Here is a 14,145-nt window from a genome sequence, read left to right on the forward strand (position 1 = left end):
AGCATTTCAAGATGCTAGCATTTCCTTGCACACTGTTTCCTCATTTTATGTCTGGTTTTTCTGTTCTAGATCATTGTTAGTCATATGTCTCCTACTTAAATTCTTTCTATAGCAATTTCTATTCTACACGAGAGGACTAACAGAAAAGATGAGGTAGCAATCATTCTGTAAGCATGGCGCTCCTGTGTGGGACACAGCGATCTCCAGGCCCGGTGCAGGGGTAACGGGTGCTTTATAGCCAGGCTCTTTCTGGAACTTTAATTGGAGGTCAAGGTGGAACTTACATCATCTTTAATCCAGCTAAAATGATACACGAACTTAGCATCTCCTCGAATTAAGTGCTTAACTTTCACGAAGCTAAACATGCAGTGTGTCCCTACGTTTCTGGTTGCATAGCTGAAAACAACATCACTGTCTCTTGTGTAATCAGCAGCTCTGCTTTAAGGTGCCAGACTGCCGTGTGAGCATTAGAAATAGGAGTGCGTAAGTTTAAAGTAAGATTCCTGCTTAACCCTGAGCTCATTAAAACTCCTGCCCCATGGAAAGATTCCTTTCCTTGTACTAACATTTGCTTCTCTTTTCTTGCCTTTCTTTCTTGACTTTCTCTTTCTTTCTTTCTTTCTTTCTTTCTTTCTTTCTTTCTTTCTTTTCTTCCTTCCTTTTTTTCTTTCTTATGCCAACAAATACCAACTGAGCCCTTGCTGTTTGCTCCATGACAATCTGCTCTTTGGGGTATGTGAGTGTAAAGTGTGTGAAGGCTGTGCCGTGTTGGGGCTCATGTTTTAGGGGCATTGTTATGAACAAGAAGCAAAGAATTATAAATATTTAAGGAGGGTTTGGGGCTGAATCAGATTCTAGAATAATTGTGTCCTTTTAAGCAAATGCTGATTTGGGGAGGTGTGAACACAGGAATAATACCCACTCCTACCCTCATGGACCGTGTGTCACACCACACCACAGACAGGCTACCTGGAAGTTCACAAGACAACATTCTGCAGTTATAGCTACCCAGTAGGCTTGAGAACCAGACTGGGGCTTTGAAACCTGTTTTACCCCCAAGGATTGGTTCCCTGAGACCCGTGTTTTGTGTCTCTTCTTTCCCACTTGGTGATGTATGAATGGTAATGCTTCCTGACTCACAGGGATGGTACAACACTTGAAAGAGTTCATGTATATTTCACTGGTGCCTGTGCTGTGGTCAGTACTACACAGAGCAGTCATCATTGCTAGAATTAAAAGGGTTAAATCGGAGTAGCCATTTTCACAGTCTATTTTCTCAACAGCCCCCAAATGGAAATAATGTAAAAAGACAATTGGGGGAAAGTTGCTGAGGAGATACAATGCAATATGACTTGACCTTGAAAACGTAGGAGACCCAGCACATTCCTAGCATAGATGAACTTTAAGTCTACACTGATGAATGGTGAAAGCCAGTTACTTACGGACAGATGCTGGGTGATTCCATTTGTGTGCTGCACCTAGAGTTATCAAATTTAGAAAGAGAAAGCAGAATCAAGGTTGCCAGGGCCTGGGCCTAGGAGAATGTTGCTTATGTGGCCAGCATTTCTGTTTTATAAGACCGAAGAGTCCTGGAGAGATCAGCATGAAGGCATGGGGCATCATTGAACTGCACACTTAAAATGGCTAAGAAGTAACAGTGCATTTTACCACGACATGCCTCAAGAGTATTAAGTGCAAGTTAAGGTTGAGATGAGCATGGAGTGGGTGCAGTGTCTGCGTAGCAGGGGAGGTTGATGGGGCATGGGGTCTGGCTCACCAAGACTTCCCATGTAGATCTGGTCCTGCAGAATCTGTGTACCATGAGAGCTCAGTCCTCAGTGTGCCTTGATGGTCACAGAAATTCTGAGCATCGTTTAAGACCCCTCTCTAGCTCACCCTTTCTGTTGTTCCTAAGGGGCCTCAGATGGACAGAACACATGCAGCCGAGGGACCACCTGTAAGAACCATGCCATGGATGTCACACATGTTCCAGTGTGAGGGCAGACCAAGAGGTGCCTGTACTATCTGTTGCTAGCAACAGCTAGGATGAGTCCTACTGCCCAGTTACTGCATGGAATACCTGAAGCTTGAATGGACACTTCTTATAGGCAACTTAAGGGTAGAGTGTTACAGCAGCTGGCTGGGCCCTGGGTGATAAGGGCCAGGCTAGAATGAATTTCCTGGGTTCTTGTCTTGGGGTCGTAGGATTCATAAATCTGGATACATTTTTTTTTAATAGCAAGGAGAAAGGGCAGAGCACTATTACCCACAAGGAGTAGACACTGGAAAGCATAGATAACACTAAATCTGTATTTGTCCCTGTACACACACATTCGTGGCTAAGCCTAGTTCGGAAAGTACAGTAAGAGACAAGCAACAATGGCTAATCATAAAATACAATTACCACAATTTTATGTTAAGAGCTATGTGAACACAGCCTGTCTTTTTTTTTTTAAATGAAAACATGTTTATTATAGAACATTAGAAAAATGGCCCAGATGACTGTTTAAAATACACAAATCCCACAATACTATACATGACAAAGGCCTGAGAGCATGCAAATATTCTAGGCTGGAGAGCCATGTCTGTTCCTGACAAATCACTTCTGAAAAGTTCTCAAATATTTGAACCCAAAGTGAATGTATGAACTGGCTTGACATGATTCAAAAAGTAAAATATAAAAATAAGGGCAATTAAACAAAGGCAATAATTAGTTTACAATAGTCATTCCTGGACAGTAACTGGAGAGCAGTGTGTGTATGCCCTGTCTGTGTGTATATACACACAGAATCAGGTAAAAAATCTAGGGAGTGGCCTATGCCCACATATTTGAAGCCCCTGAAGAACATCGTAAAAAGAATGTATAACATCTATTACACATCTGTGTCAAGAACAGCACATTTCCAAAATTATGCATTTCTTTAGAAGGAAACAGTGTTTTAACAAGTACAGATGACAGGAAGATGAGCTCAGACCCTGCTGTGGTCACAGGCATCCACTGTACCAGAGGCATCCATTTTAGTCTTGGGGCTTTAAGAACATCTTCTTCGTTTTAATCGGTTTTATATTTCCATTTTCATCTTCTTTGTAATTGGCTTGGACCTTTTTCTTGGCAAACTTTTTTCCAATTGTTCCCACCAAAGTTTCATACCTTCTTGCCATTTCTTCATTCGACACTCCGACCTCTGCCGTTGCATCTTCTGCCGCCGCTGCCCTGTTTCTTAGAACTCATCTGAAGCATCAACTTCTCCACGTCAGGATTAAGCCCTCTGAATGACAACCTTCCGTAGAGAAGATGCTCACACAGGGAGAAGCTCTGCTCTTCTGGGATGAAGCTCTCTTTCTCCTTCAACTCCGGCAAATCCAGGTACCAGTGCTCATCACTGATCATCTCCCATTCCTCCTCTTCTGATTGTTTCTTGGTTTCTGAGTCCAGGCCCCTTTGCATGAACTTTGTGCGCAGCAGGTTCTTGGATAACTTTGTCTTGTGCTCTGACGCCATGTTGGTCGCACTTTCAGAGGCTTCCCACACCGCGCTTGGCCTGTCTTTCAAAATAGCTCCTGTATACACATCTCTGAGGAACAGTGTGAGAGGACATGGTGGTTGTGTGATGACATGTGTTGTCACATGACACAGGCAGTGTGACAGTGTCCAGTTACAGTGTACCACTTGAAAAGGCACACCACAGTGCCTGTACAGTCACTCTCAGAACCTGGACTGAGTAACTTACACAGCATAGAGATGCTGGGCAGAGAAGGATTCGTGTTCAAGGCGTGTTGGAGGAGGACAGCATGGGATTTCATCATAATACTCAAGATGGAGTGCTATTTAAACTTACTAGCTCTGGAAATTTCTATTTACTGTTTTCACAGTGCAGATGACCACGGGTAATTGAAACCTTGGATAAGTACACAGTCTATACTTAGTGGCCATGATCTTATCTAAAAAAAAAAAAAAAAAAATGAGGCTTCCAACATTGTCTAAGACAGAGAAAGATGGTGTCATAAAATAAATGTGCACAGGGCTTCATCTGGAGAGACTCGGATCAGAAGCACAGGAGCTGTTGTATATCAGTTTTGGGGCAGCTTGTACCTGCTGAGGAGTCGACTCCAGAAACACTCAAAGAGTAGAAAGGAGGAGGAGCCCAGCCTCGAATGTCAGGCGAGCCACGGAAAACACAGTTGGACATGGCGGGCACACAAATGCCATCCAGCAGATGGGATGGCAAGGCAGGATGAGCCCTGAGTTCTGGGCTAGCCTGGGCTACAGAATGAGAGCCGGCCACAAACAAGCAAGCAAACAGAAAAGCTATTAGGAGAGCTAGCAGGGGAATGACCCAGGGGAGCAGGTTGTTGGAAAATTGTACATGCAGATGCTGATGCTGAGGAGGAGAGGCATCTCACGTTTGACAGGAGGTCACTGGTGAGATTGCAGAGCACAGCTGTGATGGAGCCACAGGAATGGATGCAGAATGTAGGGAACTGAGCTGGGAAGCACAGGACAGGCATACACAAGGGAGAATCAAATCTAAGCAAGCATATCATGAAGTATATCCCTCAAGGAAATAGGGAAGGGCAACTTTGTTCATTTCTAGAGATAAAGCACAACACCACCAACTAGATAACTTGTAAATAAAGGCTTGTTTTGGTTCATAGTTCTGACCCACGATCAAGGAGCTGAGGTAGTGATGGCCCTTGTGTTGGTGGGTCCCAGGAAGCACACAGCAGCACATGGCCAAGGATGTGTAACTATCTATCCACTGCTGTTCTACAGATCCACCACTCAGAAGACAACCCATGAACCCCCTAACCATCAACTGAATGAAGGAGTAAGGAAAGGACTCTAATTAGCTCTTCAATTTTTTTTGATGATTCCTTTTCCTGAGCATCAGAGTTCTGCTTGCATGCATGTCTGTGTGAGGGTGCCAGATCTCCTGGAACAGGAGTTACACAGTTGTGAGCCTCCATGTGGGTGCTGGGAATTAAACCAGGGTCCTCTGGGAGACCCTGGCTCTTAACCTCTGAGCCAACTCTGCGGCTCCTCTAACTGCCTTTTAAAGAGCTGCTTCTTGTGGTGGAGATAAAATTTCAACAGGAGTCTCAGAGAAGACAAAAAGCTACAGTGGAGATGGAGGGGTGGTCTGCAGCAGGTGAAACAGGACATTAGCACACACCACTGGGGGATCAAGAAGCCCGTGTCCAGCTCATATACACTCTTGGCTTCTCATTTACCTTTCTGCAAGAGCCTGCTGGATTTACTCAAATGTGAAAATTGTGAAGAGGGTTCAATAAATGACTGTGTAAAAAAAAAAAAAAAACCCACCAGTTTGAACAATGATTTGGGGAGTTTTTCAAAATAAAATTAGGACTGGCGATATGGTCAGCGGCAGACTTGCCCAGAATGTGGGAGGCCATAGTCTCAAACCTCAGCACCAGAGGATAAAAGTGGATTTGCATTAGCCATTCTCTTACTCATAAATTCTTCAAAGCCTTGTGGTGCTGATGCTTTTACTGACATGAACACAGAGCGTCCGGGCATGTAGGCAGAAAGCCATGTGAGCACCAATGTCACTTCGCTAAGCACCATTGCAGGCAAAGCAGACGAACATCTGCCAACAACCATGTCAACAAAGGATATCAAACTTGACTAAACAGTGCAAAGAGGCCGTGTGGACATGCAGCTAGACACCCCATGGGGCAAAGGACCAAGCCACTGATGCTGCCCATCTCTGAGTTCCTGTTTCCTTATTTCCACCTAAGAGCAGATGTTTGGATGGACAGATAGATGGATGGATGAATTTTCCTGGCCGTCCTGATCTTTTGAAATCTCTGACTAGAGTATGGTTTTCTTTCTGCTTTCAGGTTTTGTCTGTGGTTCAATATGTTGTTTGGGGTGAGAAGTGTGCAGCTGGGTTAACAAGGATGCTCTTGTCTGTTGGGCCCCTCATCTCTCCTCGTCATTCATGCCGGTGGTGCGCAGAAGGCAGGGGCACAGCCACCTGGCCTGAATGCCAATCCGGACGCACCTCCTGCTGTGGCCTGTGAGGTCTCCACAGACTCATCAGGTGCTCCTCTGCCCCCACACGGCTCACTCTCTTCGGGCATTCCACTCAACCCTCTTCCCCAAGCCGGAGAGGGTGGCTGGGCCATTAGGGTGCGGTGCATGCCCTTCCTGTCTGGTGTGTGCTGTTGGGCCCCATTTTAGCCCCAGTTTGGGCCTTAAGGACAAACCTAAGCCTGGCTCGAGTTTGAGACCTGTCTTAGTCACTTCCGTATAGGAATGACTCAACAGGACCTGTTTGGCCCTGCCTCTGCTCAGCTGTTGCTGATGTAACCCTTTGCCATTGGCCCTGCTGTCAGTCACCCCACGCCCTCTGTCACCCTTCCCTGCCCCCTATGTCATCTCACCCCTTCAAAACTCCTCCTTCCTATGCTTCAAGTTTATATAAACAAGAGGCTGTTACATTAAAGTTGAGTTCCTGCTTTGACAAGACTCCCGGCAGGGTGTGTTTCTTTGGACTGCTCACCATCCCGCTCAGCTCCCGAGAGACCTGGTGGGACCAGGACCTCTCTCTACCGGCTTTAAGGAGCTGGCACTTGTCAGTTGCTTTCCTTTTACTGACATAACACAGAGAGAGAGAGAGGATGAGCAGAAGCAGTAGAGAGTTGGGGTAACCATGGGCTTCGAGTTTCTAAATAAGGGTTTTCTGTAGAGGGGTTGTAGAGCTGATCTTAGCACAGAGAGCTCCGGTTTGCCTCTTGTGGGTCCCCTATGGTTAACATCTTCCTTCCTGTGGATCATTTGTCACAGCTATGAAACTGGGATTATCACACAACTATTAACTGACCGTCTCAACTGGCTAGATGTGGTTGACGGGCTCTTCATGCTTTTCAGAACAGTTTAGGTAAGCACTGGCTAAGCATTTCACAGAAATTCATTCATTGGGCTAGCCTGGTCTTTTCATAATTAGCTTGGGAAAGGATATCCCAAAGGTGAAGTTGTCCTATTATGATAGGGTGCACTGGAGCCTCTGGTACAGCCAGTTCCCCTCGCTGGTTATGGTGGTCTCCACTTGTATGGATTTCTGCAACAATACCTTATAGATTGGTTTATAGACCAAAGAGAGTGACTTCTCACAGTTCTGACTTCTCAGAGGCCTGAGGTCTAAGAGCGAGGTGCTGGCAGCTATGGTATCTGACAAGGACACACTTTCTCGGCTCTCTTCCCTGTTATTTTGCTTTATTTAAAAGCATGAAACAAAAACAAGTAGAGGGCTGACCTCTCTTCCTACAGAGGACATGGGAGGAGTCCTGGGCACTGTGGCAGGCTTTGTACAAGCAATGTATTTGAGTGACAGCCAGGGTTCAGTTCAGAGAGGAGGTCAGATGCTTGGTAGGAATGTAAGAATGTCTGTTTTTCCTGGATTGAGGGCTCTACGGGGCTGAGCTTGCGTGTTAGAGGGCAGGCAGCTAAGGATCTAGAGACAGGAGAAAGGAGCCTTCAGGAGGGGAAGGTGGTTGGCTGGAGGGCTTTGCATCTGGTCATAGATGAATCGTTATAATGACTAAAACAGGAGAGTTGTGATAGCTGCCTGTAACCTCAGCAACGCAGGAAGCACTAACAAAGCAACCCCTGACCCCAGGGCAAACCTGTTAGCTAGACTGAATCTGGTGAGTTCCACTATTCAGTGAAAGGTCTTGCCTCAGTAAGTACAACGAAAAGTGACTGAGGAAGACAAAGATGTCTCCACACTCATATGGACACATATATTTGTATAACCACTGTCATAGTTACTTTGCTGTGACCAGGGAAATTTATGGAAAAAAGAATTTATGTGGGGGCTTACAATTTCAGAGGGTTAGAGTCCGTGACCATCATGGTGGGGAGCACAGCAGCAGGCAGGCAAGCACAGTGCAGGCACAGTGGCTGAAAGCTTACGTCTTGATCAAGCACAGAGGCAGAGAGAGCTAACTGGGAATGGCGTGACCTCCTGAAACCTTAATCCCAGCTCCTCCAACAAGGCCACTCCTCCCAGTCCTTCCCAAACAGTTCCTCCATCTGGATCAAGTATTCAAGTATGAGCCTAGGGAGGCCATTCTCACTGGAAGCATAGCACCCACACACATAAGCACACGTGCCATGCACTACACATGTATACACAAACAAGGGGAAAATGAATTAACAGTGACTTGATAAGAATGTAAAGAAATGAGCGTGTTAATTAGCTTTATTTGGTCACTTCAAAACACTGTACTGTACATGATAAATACATGCAGGTTTATGTGTTAATTAAAAGGAGAACTATGGTTGATTCACTTGAACGATTTCCCTGTACCTACTGGGGGTCAGGGAAGGCAGATGCAGTGTGGGAGGGCTCAGGGGATGACCTACTGTGGAGTAAGACCTGAGAGAAGCAGGTAGGTAAGGGAACAATGTGGACCTGGGCTGCTCCCTTAAGGAGAATGTCTCAAGAGGAGTGATGTTTAAGCAAAAAAAAAAACTGAGCAAATTGGTGGGGGCGAGCAGGAGGGCATCCCTCTTGTCAATCAGAATTCGGATGCTGGAGCATTATGCATAAGACATGTGGAGGAGGAGGCAGGAAGGATCAGAAGCCCTGCCCTGGTCTCTGGCCTTCATCCTGAATACAGTACAAGGCCAAAGTCTTGCTGGGGTAGCTTTAAGGCCTGACTTTCCATGGCCAACTTGATCTGGTGTGCTGGGGCAGCTTGAGGCTATCTACAGCATTCAGTCCTCCTGTACCTATGGAGGTTCCCAGGTCTCTCAGAGACAGAGTTATGTCCAGATCAGTAGTCAACTAAGGGTAAGCTGGCAAGTCTCTGACTGTGGGATTGGGGTCCAAAATTCATCAACATCTCAAAAGCAGAAGTGTTCCTAGATTGGATGTGGTGTCAGCAAAGGACAACCTCTATCATGATGGGTCTCTAGGCCAAGGTGTCCACCTTCTATCTGCAGGAAGGAGGCACTAGGTTCTCTGGAACAGGCACCCTATTGAGTACAGACTCTCAGGTTGTTAACCCAGTTGCAGAGAAAAGCCTTCCTGTTCAAGACTGCTGCCACATAGACCCCAAGGAAGGGATGGAAAGTGAATCTTTCATCCTCTGCTTGGTCCTGGGCTCCAACCATGTCTGCAAGGTCCAGTGGTGAGAGGGAATCAGGAGGGCCCGACACTGATGATGGCCAGACTGTGGCCTTAGCCAGAATAGAACCCACTAGAAGCTCACAGTCAATAGCAGCTTCCAGTCTGACTTTCTGGCCAAGCCAATCAAAGCTTAGACATCCTGATTGCTCTATTACTTAATCCTGAAAAGAACCATGAGGAACAGATGATGACAGATGCAGGCATGAAGCCAGGGCACTCCCACGCAGGCATGCCCACACAGACCTAGACCCTCTGTTGAGTGTAAGTATGTTAGGGTTTGGATGTGAACCGTCCCCAGCAGGCTCATGTATGTGAACACTTGGCCCCCCAGCTGGCCACAGTTTGGAGAGGCTTGTGGGGTTGTGAAATGGTTTGAACATAGAGCCCAGCTCGCAAAGGCTGGATTTATTGATTTCAATTTGGCCAGCATTCTGCCTGAACTTTCTTTCCTTCTTGGTGAGCTGCTGAGATGCAAACAAGCTAACTTACAGTCTGTGGAGAACCAATCCCACCACCACCAATGTACCACGCTTCCCCACTGTGAAACTGCAAACTCAAGTTCTTCCTGGGGCTGGGGATGTGACAAGGCAAGGCTGAGGAACAAAGTTCAGGTCTTTGAACCCACATGAAATGCCTGAGTACACATGTCAGCCTGCTTGTGACTCTATCCTGGGTCAGGTGAACAGGTGGGACTAGACATCTCTGTGAGCTCTGAGGCTGATTAAGACACATACATCGGGCTGGAGAGATGACTCAGAGGTTAAGAGCATGCATGGGCTAATCTTTCAGAGGACCTGAGTTCAAGTCCCAGCAACCACATGATGGCTTATTACCATCTGCAATGGGATCTGATGCCCTCTTCTGCTCTGCAGGCATATGTGCAGGCAAAACCACTATATACATAATAATAAATCTGAAGAAGAAGGGGAAGGAGGAGGAGGAAGAGAAGAAGAAGAAGAATTAGAAGAAGAAGAAGAAGAAGAAGAAGAAGAAGAAGAAGAAGAAGAAGAAGAAGAAGAAGAAGAAGAAGCTGTAATTGTGCTGTTTTTTTTTGTTTTTGGTTTTTTTTTGTTGTTTTTTTTTGGTTTTTTTTTTTGTTTTTGTTTTTGTTTTTTTGTTTTTTTTTTTTTCGAGACAGGGTTTCTCTGTGTAGTCCTGGCTGTCCTGGAACTCACTCTGTAGACCAGGCTGGCCTCGAACTCAGAAATCTGCCTGCCTCTGCCTCCCAAGTGCTGGGATTAAAGGCGTGCACCAATTGTGCTGTTTCGACACAACACATACCTATAATCCCAGCCCTTAAACAGCACAGGAGAGAGGATCTTAAGTTTAAGGCTAGCCTGGGCTATATATTGATATCCTATCTCAGGGAAATCAAACAAACAAAAATACAAGAAGCAGTAATTGTGCTGTTTTGACAACACTGCAGGCCTATAACCCCAGTCCTTGAACAGCATAGGTGGGAGTTTGAGGTTAGCCTTGACTATACATTGAGAGCCTATCTCAGGAAAATAAATAAAAAAAAAACCCCATTGAATAAATGAACAAACAAGAAACTATACCAATCAAACGATGATCATAAAGCAATCTGCAAAGTAACTGTGCAAACTCAATCCAGGGACTATTGCATACCGAGTGTGTGTTTCACACTGAGTACGCCCTAGCCCTGACATAGTCCTGAGTCAAAGGTTCCCACGTTCAGTCTTGGTTCTGGCTGAGAATGGATACCTGCGTGATTGCAGGAGAGTGAATTACTAACCACAAAGGGACTTTGCTATTCAATGTTCAAAACTGGTAGGAGAGGCAAGTGAGATGGTCGAGTGCTCGCCCCACACAGAGCAGCGTTAAAGATGCTGTCTGCCTCCATCTTTGAGCATCGGCCTCAGACACTGCAGTTCAAATAAGTGTAGGGCTGACTGAGCAGCACTTTAGAGATCTGTGTGGTGTTTAATGAGAATTTCCTTCATGGGCTCATGTGTTTGAATATTTGGTCCCCAGTTGATGGAACCGTTTGAGAAGAATTGGGAGGTGTGGCCTCGCTAGAAGAGGTGAGTCACTGGCGGTGGGCTTTGAGGTTACAGAATTCCACAGCAGGCACAGCCTCAACCTTTCTCTGCCTTTTGCTTGCAGATCAGGATGTAAGTAAGCTCTTGGCTACTGCTCTAGTGCCGTGCTGACCACCACAATAGCTGTGGACTAAGCCTCTGAAAGCATAAGCAAGTCCCCAATTAAATGCTTTTTAAAAATGTTAGCCGGGCAGTGGTGATGCACACCTTTAATTCCAGTACTTGGGAGGCAGAGACAGGTGGATCTTTGTGAGTTTGAGGCTAGCCTGATCTATAGAGCAAGTTCCAGGACAGCCAGGGCTACACAAAGAAACCCTGTCTCAAAAAACAAACACAAAAAGTAGCCTTTGTATTGTCTATTTAAAGCCATAGAACAGTAACTAAAACAATGAGTGAGATTAAGGACGGTCCGGAAAGGTTTGAAAATAAATGTGCAATACTGTAAGTTAGCCAGTGACTTCATACAAGATGTATCACCATCATCACCATCACCACCACCATCATCATCATCATGTTTGTGATACAAGGTCTCACTCTGCAGCTCAGGCTGGCCTACAGATAATCATGTGCCCAGGCTGGCTTCAAATTCACAGTGGTCTCCTGCCTCAGCCTCCCAAGGTCTGGGATTATGAGTGTGAGCCACCATGGTCTGCAACAGACATCACACAACGAACCAGTCAGTTCTCCTTAAAGTTAGCTGTTCTTCACTGGCGTGCCATGTTTTACTAAACTTAAAAATAATAACTCAGCAATAAGTTTGAAATAAATAATTTTCAATAAATAAATAATCAAATAAGCAATATTTTAAATTGTGTAGGCACTTTGCGAGCCAGGAGTTTCGAACCAAAAGAGATTTTAAATTGATAGTTTCTTCTGCTAGAATCTGAGTCAACAATTACATGTTAAATAACATGTAATCCTTAAGAAGTAAGGATAAGTCTAAACTTTGTGATCTTTCTTCCATCCTGTGTACAACAGTGGCCCCTGGTAAGGGCCTCAGACGTCTTCTGTTTAGTCTTCACTCTTTCAATTTTAAAATTGGGAACATCAGAATTACCCTGTCGGAGGGATGGATGAAGACCGAGTTGATGCTTGCTCCTCCTCTTGTGATGGGGTCATGTCCTGACAAACCCAATATGTAGGTTGGTGAGAATCTCACAGGTTAGTACAGCTAACCTGCTGAGCACCCAAGCTTAGCCTGGCCTCTCAGATGTGCTCAGAACACGCCCATTAGCCCATAGTTGGTCAAGTTATCTACCACAAAGTCTACTGTTTTACTTAGGTGTTGACTCTATCTTGTGTGATTTATTAAATCCTGTATATTCTTTAAAAATTTGAGAAAGGGGAATCATGTTAGGCTGGAGACCACCTGCCATTAAGTTGGCGCAGTCCTGGAGTTCAGAGCAGTTTCTGTTCCCACTGCTGGTTTGGTCTGACGTCCACAAGGGCTGCAGGCGGTGCCAAGGTTTCCTATCCTGGCACCCTCACCCCATGTTCCCGTATGACTGCCTCATCCTAAGTAAGCTTTCCGTAAACTGAGCATCACTGTTATCATGCAAAACCGAAATAAGCAGAAAGAGAGCCTTCCAAGGAATACCCACTGTGCAATCGGTGCAGGGGAGTGAGGAACCACAGGGTGGGGGTGGGGAGGACAGACAGGAGCCACAGCAGGGGAGCCACCGGTTGAGTCGGGTGGGGTGGGCTGTAGCTCACCCTGCTGGATGAACATTACTGATCAGGAAGCAGTTTGCCAAGTTTGGGTTTGACTTTGAACATCTCTCTTTTTACTCTGTAGCTTTTTGCCACAGGGTCTACGAAGTGAAATTTCAGCAATGGCGTTTGGGTCCATAGTGCGTGCCAAGATCCAGGGCAACCACAGAGAAGGCATCTGCTGTCCACCTCAGCCTTATTCTCTGTCCCCGTTTATTCCCCCTCATCTTCTAAGAGGATCCTCTGGCTAAGACCGCCCCTTCCCCCTCCCCCACTACGTGCAGGTCTGGTTTAGAGTCCTGGTTCCAGAGGAGGGCGAAGAGTAGAGCACATGCACACTGTGTGAAAGTTTCAAAAACAGGTACACACACCTTCGGCAAGTCACTTTTGAAGTCATAGCAGGAGACTAGAGATGTCGAGTGTATGCTCCAACAAGATAGATTAAATCCCACGTCCTGGACCAGAGTTTTCTGTGCCTTAGATTACCAGACACTTGCGGAGAACACTTCACTAGTCCAACAAGGACAAGGTCACAGGACCCTGAGAAAATGTCCAGTCATTGCTGAATTCACTGACACATTGGAGCGCAGCAGAAAAACACATTACTAGAAGCAAAGAGACACTGTTGTAGACAGAATGAGAAAACTCAAGCATTCCACCAATAGCTGCAAAGATATAACAAGTTGCCAGAGACCACGGAAATGGCTGCATGAAGATGCACCCCACCCCTGTGTGACCAAGCGTCCTACGGATGCTGGAAGCCTCAGCAGTAGGTAAGGAAAGCCACTCCCTTTTTATCTGAAGGACTTGCAGGACAATCAGACTCCTGTCCAGCTCAGCTGGGGAATCTTACCAGCCACATGTGGCAGCTCTCTCATTCCCCTGTCACTGTTCTCTCTAGGCAAAGCCACCCGAACACAGAAACCATGAACAGCCAGGTTTAAGTACGGTCCTGGTTGGTTTTTGTCAATGTGACACAAATCTAGACACATTTGGGAAGAGGGATTCTTAATTGAGAAAATGCATCCACGGGATTGGTCTATAGCAAGCCTGTGGGGACTGTCTTGATTAATGGTTGAGGTGGGAGGGCCTGTCCACTGTGGCTCGTTGTGTCCTGGGTTGTACAGGAAAGCAGACTGAACAAGCCATGAGGAGCAAGGCAGTGAACAGCACTCCTCCATGGCCTCTGCTTCAGCTCCTGCCTCCAAGTT

General features: G+C 46.0%; 1 pseudogene; it reads right to left on the reverse strand.

The window, feature by feature from the left end:
• Positions 1 to 2,418: 2,418 nt before the first annotated feature.
• LOC143441708 (M-phase phosphoprotein 6 pseudogene) lies at positions 2,419 to 10,207 on the reverse strand (annotated as a pseudogene).
• Positions 10,208 to 14,145: the final 3,938 nt, after the last annotated feature.

This window comes from Arvicanthis niloticus, chromosome 3 (assembly GCF_011762505.2).
Source record: "Arvicanthis niloticus isolate mArvNil1 chromosome 3, mArvNil1.pat.X, whole genome shotgun sequence".
In the NCBI taxonomy this organism is placed as follows: domain Eukaryota; kingdom Metazoa; phylum Chordata; class Mammalia; order Rodentia; family Muridae; genus Arvicanthis; species Arvicanthis niloticus.